The 6,000-nt window shown below is 42.5% G+C and overlaps 1 protein-coding gene across 1 annotated transcript in view; it reads left to right on the top strand.

Moving 5' to 3' along the window:
- The first annotated feature begins 5,230 nt into the window (after positions 1-5,230).
- The window catches only part of tsnare1 (T-SNARE Domain Containing 1), a 150,083-nt gene continuing 149,313 nt past the window's right edge, over positions 5,231-6,000 (top strand). Inside the window, exon 1 of the mRNA XM_053433461.1 lies at positions 5,231-5,326. The gene's annotated coding sequence lies outside the window, so the exon portion shown is untranslated. The remainder of the gene's footprint in view (positions 5,327-6,000) is intronic.

Genomic DNA, 6,000 nt, shown 5'->3' with positions numbered 1-6,000 from the left:
GGTCCAGGGGAAGAAGAGCAGAGTCAATCCAAAGGGATCAAGGGGATATCCAGAGAGTCAAGTTGGGAATTGTGGCTGGCTGATGGTGGCAGGTACTCAGTGTGAGGAGGTGATCTTGGCAGAACAAAAAAAAAAAAAAAAATCGGAATCAGTCCAGAGCTTCTGTGGCCACTGCCACATTCCAGAAAGTCCAGCCCCAAAAATATGCTTTAAATAATATGTAAAAGCAGGATTTAAAGTCGTCACAACAACACAATTTCGTAATATTTAAATGGTACTTCAAGAACAGAGGATTAACTTCATTATATATATATAATATGGTATGTGAGTGTTGCATGATGATAGATATGAAAAAACAAAGTAAATGAAACATTTCCATGAGACCACATTTGCAAATATATTCAGAAGGAGAAAATATTTGTATAAATGCATTATTTGTGCTGTGCTGAATTTTGTATTTGCACTTGACAACCGCCGCGGTCCTTCTGTCAGAGCTCCTTCGGCGTCCTGTGCCGTGTTCAGCTGTGGTGATGTGTGGAGCATCTGTCCTGTTAAATGTCCGTCTGTTCCTGTCTGTGCTGCCACTCCCCACTGCTGCTCTTCTCTGCTCATGCAATTTGTGTTTGGCATATGCTCCAAGGATGCTCCTCTCCTCGCCATGATATGTGATGGTGCAAAGGCAAAGCTGAATTTCAAACGACACACAGCATACGTATTTAAGATTGAGAATATATGATTGTGGGTTTAGAGGTGGCATGATTACATAGCGTCTGTGGACGGATGCAAGTGTCAGTACACAGACATGGGTTTATTCTGGGTGCTGTGAATTTCAGGCAAAGACAAGTTGTAAAGATTGGAAATGAGTCTTGGAAAAAAAGCATGAGTGAGGTGTCTCATCACCAAACCAATGGTGAAGGCAGTAGTACTGGCGTCTCTTGTGACCACCCAGCGATGGAGGTGTCTGCTCCAGTCTAAGAACAGTAGCTAGTAACGACACAGGTCCAGAGATTCTTGCTTCTGAAGCTTGAAGAGTGAAGCTGCTTCAGGTGTGGACGTCAGACTTCAGTACTGCCAGCCGCTCAGGGCTTGGTACATGTGCTTCTGTGAACAGGTGAAGGGACGCATCCATAGTGAGACATCACTATGGAAATAAATGCTGAGAAAGAGAACTCCACCAGATACAGTGGAACAGCTCTGTGGCTGTCAGGGTATTTTTGCTAGGTTAAGCTAAACAGCTGTTGCCCACACTGAATATAAACACATTTTCACTTCCGCCCATGGTATAAAAATAAAGCAAAAGTATCATGGCCAATGCCATCTTGCATGTTGTGCACTGTATTGATGGTGGAGATCCGCTGCGAGGTACATGTATGGATGTGAGTCAGTCTCAGCTGTCAATCCAGATGTTTCACCCACCATCTTTGGAAAGCTTGTTGATGTGTACTTTTTTTGGGGGGGGTCACTGTCTCATCTGCAATCATGGAGGAGGTGGGGTTGACCTATACTTCAGCTAGCCATCTGTTGGACATTGTAACGTTGTGGCTCCATATTCAGGATCATTTATGTCATCCATGTTTATATAGTCTATCAATTAAGTAAATGGAGTCTTGGAAGGAACAGCATATATCCCAACAATGTTAAAACTATTCGTCCAATGAGCAACTGAAAGTAAACAAAGACAAAGGAGAAAATCTAATGATGGCAGCATTGGGCAGACCAGTTTTAGAGAGATAAAATATAAACATAATGCTGCTGTGAAATCATGGTCGCTGAAGTGTTTTTGTATTGTGCCGATATCTAGTTTGGCAAATCCCAGCTCAGCAATGAAATATACTAATTATGTTTTCATGATAATTGTGGAGCATGAGAGAGTCCTGCCGCGCTCTCTGCAGACATCCAGCTGAGGAACAAAAGGGTAGAGGACCAGACACTGTACACAAAAAATGACAGAATGACAAAAGCCTCTGTCACAGAGGCATTTTAAAAATAACCCAGACTTTCAGAATGACAGTCAGAGGCCGGGGTGTTATGCAGGCAGACTCGGGATTTGGCTTGTTTCACAAACTGACAGCCTGAAGATTGAGTAAAAAACGAGAGAATCCTCCATCATCACAGACATGGACAGCACTGACTGGCTGAGATCCAAAGATGTCATTAAAAGCTCGATAACCACATACATCAGTGTGACTGTGGACAGGACAGCTTGCCACAGTCTGTGGCTTCCCTCGCCGTGAGCACCACACGGATCAGACAGTGGGAGGGTGTGAAGGTCACTCCGGTGTCAGGGAGGCAGATGTCTCTGTGGACACGACTTCCCTGGAGAGATCCCAGTTTGTGGTTAAATGAGCTGCAGCAGTCGGAGCAGAGCTGGGTTCAACTGCACAACACAGAGCAGCGCGGAGCTGAGATGAATTTCAACACCGGGAGGAAGCAAACAGGAGGCTTCCTCTGTGACCTTTCAGAACAAAACTCACACGTTTAGAGTAAATGAACCAAAGAGGAAATTTGTCATGAATATGTGGTGGGGAAGAATCCTCACTTTGGGAGAACATGGTGAGCAGCAGTGCTGAACGCAGCCCCAGCCTTGACTCCTCCTCTAATCAGCCAGGCTATATTATGCACCAGTGAGCCTCTGTCTTTCTCTGTGCTGTTGTGGCTGGTCGTTGCTGATTATACAGCCTGCAGGTGCCGGGTTTTTCCTGGCTGTGTGAGACACATGCTAAAGGGAACCGTACTGGTGGTGGTTCACCTGCCGCTGTTTTGTTTGGTTCTATTCTGCTTTTGTTAATACTCTATTTTTCCTTTTTGGCAGCATTTACTATATTATTAGTTTGTTTGAATTGTTATCCTTGCTTGTTTGAACTATTGGGTTACACCGTTATTGGTTCTATTGTTAACAGATGTTTTGTTTATGTTTATATTCCTAGTTTCGATATTAGTTTTTGTTTCATTGCAGCTGAGGGCCACACTGCTGGGAGGCTAGGCACTCCGGGTGAGGTCCCCACGTAACACATGTCAGCAATAGATTTGTTAGGAAGATTTTAGAGCAACAGAACAAAGTTGAATATTAATCCTGTTTGCAGAATTTTTTTTTTAATCTTTGTTTCTCCCTTTCTGTTCCAGACCCTATTATTATGTTATTTTTGCGTTGTTGGCAATGAAATATCCGTTGAGATAAAGACAACTCTTGTAATTTCAAAGTCTGTCAGTGATACGTGGATTGCTGTTATACCCAAGGACTTGCTGTTGATAGCCGATGGGATTGGGTGGGTGAAAGAGGCCAGTTGCATGAGTCATCAGAGGACGATTTGCTTCCTTTTTGCAAAAGACAAGGCCACTCATTCCCACGGCTGCAGCACTTTGCAAAGAGGATTTTGTGCATTCATACAACAAGTGCTTTTGAGGGTGAGGAGGATTCGCCTTCATCCTGGCACAGTGGATGCTATTTTATTTTTGTGATGTTAATGCGAGTGCGGGACTCAAATTTTGAGAAATTTCGTGCTTTTCGCATGACGTCAGAGCCGATCTGTGCATCTCTAATGTCTGTATCTCTATGTCACTAACAATCCATTCATTTGTGTAAAAAAAGGTTTCAATTGTAGATTGTAGACCAAAAGATTCACGGTTACATAGCGCACAGTTGTGGCATTTAGCTGTGCACTAGTTTTATTTGATAAATAGTAAATGGTCTGTATTTACATAGATATTTTCGAGTAGTAGATGATCCATAAGTGGTTTACAGTACAGTTTTTGCCATTTATACACATTTCACATTCATACAGTGAATCTATGTGCAGCACTTTCTCTATGAGAAGCAATTTTGGGTTCAGTGACTTGCCCAAGGACACTTAAGCATGAGAAATGGGGAAGACTGAGGAAATACAGTTGATATAGCAGAAACCTCATGTGGCAGCTCTGCAGCAGGCACACAGCAGTCACGTGAGGTGACATCCTGTGTGGCCTGGCCTTTAGGAGTAGTAGCTGTTTACTGATACCAACCCCTCAGAATCCTCTATCAGGCAACTCCAAAACTACAGTCAGGTAATCCTTAAAACATGCACCCTCCTGAAAAGTAGAGATGTGGTTGCCCACTCCAGTTAATTTTTTTAGTTTATAAAAGGACTGAAAGTAACCTATAAGAGAAGAGTGCATTGTAGTTTAAATTGATGGGAGTTTGACAGGATTTAAACAGCAGTTAAATGAACTTTTGATGTGGTACAGATTTCCAGGTCAGGGCTGTAACAGAAGCTCCACATGTCTGCTGTCAACCCGGCATGACTCCACAGTGAAGATCCTCAGGAAGCAGAGAGGGAGTGGCTCAGATCTGGTGTCAGAATGGTTTGCTTTGGCTCAGACGTGCTCTCCAGCTGGGCTCACTGTCAGGCTCCGGCTCAGGCATGAGTCTGTGCCCAGTGGCGAAGCCAAACTGGCCGGCGTGTCTTATTTTCTGAGTTCACACCCAACAATTTGGTCACCTGCAATATGTGCTAATGAAAAACACTGCTGTCTGAGGTGTAAGATTTAAAAAGACAGGCCTCCCCCACAGGGAGCGGTGGTGCTTTTATTACACAGAAAATATCAAACAACATGCTCTGCTCTGAGATGAGGATGTTAACTCTACTGCAGCCCCTGCATCTCTTATGACGTCCTCACACCTGGAATACCTTGATAAATAAATCACTAAACTTACCATGAACTTCACCAAAAAAAGGCCTGGCTCCTGTAAAGATAGATATAAGCACTACTAATGTTCAGTGGTGCTATTAAATATTATACATTTTTTGTACTGTCATTTTTTTGTTTTTCTTATTTATTTATATATTTATGAAAATGAACAATGTAAATCCGTAAACATTCACAGAGTATCTGCCTGATGTTTTCCATCCCAAAATAATAAGGGTAAATCAATATGTACAATCGTTGACTCATATTGTTTATTATTGTAATGCTATTCCATCAGTGGTTTGCTCCCAACTAATGTAATCATTATCATAAAATACACTATTATTAAAATAACACATGCGTCCACATGTTTATATATTTATATTTAGTTATTATGTAATTGTGTATTAATTATATTGAGTATGAATAATAAATCTAATTTCTTGTAATTTATTTACCAAACTGTGCTATTTTCTGGAGTGAAATTCCATCTTTCTTTACCCTGACAACTACAAATCCCAGAAATCCTTGCCAGAGCCTAATCTGGTCATATGACCAGGCGGCAGGAGCAGGTGGTTCCCGGTCATGTGATGTTGTTAGCCGAGGCTGAGGAGCAGCATCATCTGAGGGGAATCACAGCCAGTATCTCTCCCTGCGTTGAAAGGTAAAAGCTGGAGGAATCCCTCCTTTTCTCCCGGTGCCTTTCTGCCTTTAGGGACAGACGCGACCGCCTCGCACGGACAGAGAGGGGGAGGAGGATGCAGATCAGGGGAGGAGGGAGGCAGGGATAAGGGGGATGCAGGAGGCCATTAGTGATTCCTCTCCGTTCTTTCTATAGACAACAAGGAAGCACATACTGTATGTTTGCACTGTGTCAATGTGTGTGTGTGAAAGCTTGAGGCTGTGTGCGAGCATTGTGAGTCTATGGAAAGCCTCGTTGTTATTGGAGATGTATGTAGAGATGTGATGGAGAGGAGGGACGGATGTGAGTGTGTCACAACTTGTGACTCACAAGTACTTCCTCCTCTAATATAAGAGCTGGGATGCTACAGATGATGATCCCCCTTTTATATTTCCCCTCTCCCCGCTGTGTTTCTTTTCATTCATTCAAACCTGTCAGTACATTTTTTGGGGGGGAAGGAGGGTTTTACTTAAAGCTCATATGTGCACGTGATGGACATTTATTACATAATATGAAATAAGTAACCAAACAATAATTTGGTGTAAGAATAAATGAGCTAATTGAGCCCAAGAATTTCATTTAATTTGTGTAAGATTAAATGATCACAGACATTTTGTCAGCAAGAAAACCTCATGTTTCTGTAACTACTACAAATT

The sequence above is a fragment of the Pleuronectes platessa genome, chromosome 10 (genome assembly GCF_947347685.1).
Source record: "Pleuronectes platessa chromosome 10, fPlePla1.1, whole genome shotgun sequence".
In the NCBI taxonomy this organism is placed as follows: Eukaryota; Metazoa; Chordata; class Actinopteri; order Pleuronectiformes; family Pleuronectidae; genus Pleuronectes; species Pleuronectes platessa.
Note: the sequence above shows the minus strand (reverse complement) of the source record. Positions and strands in the feature narration are given on the sequence as shown.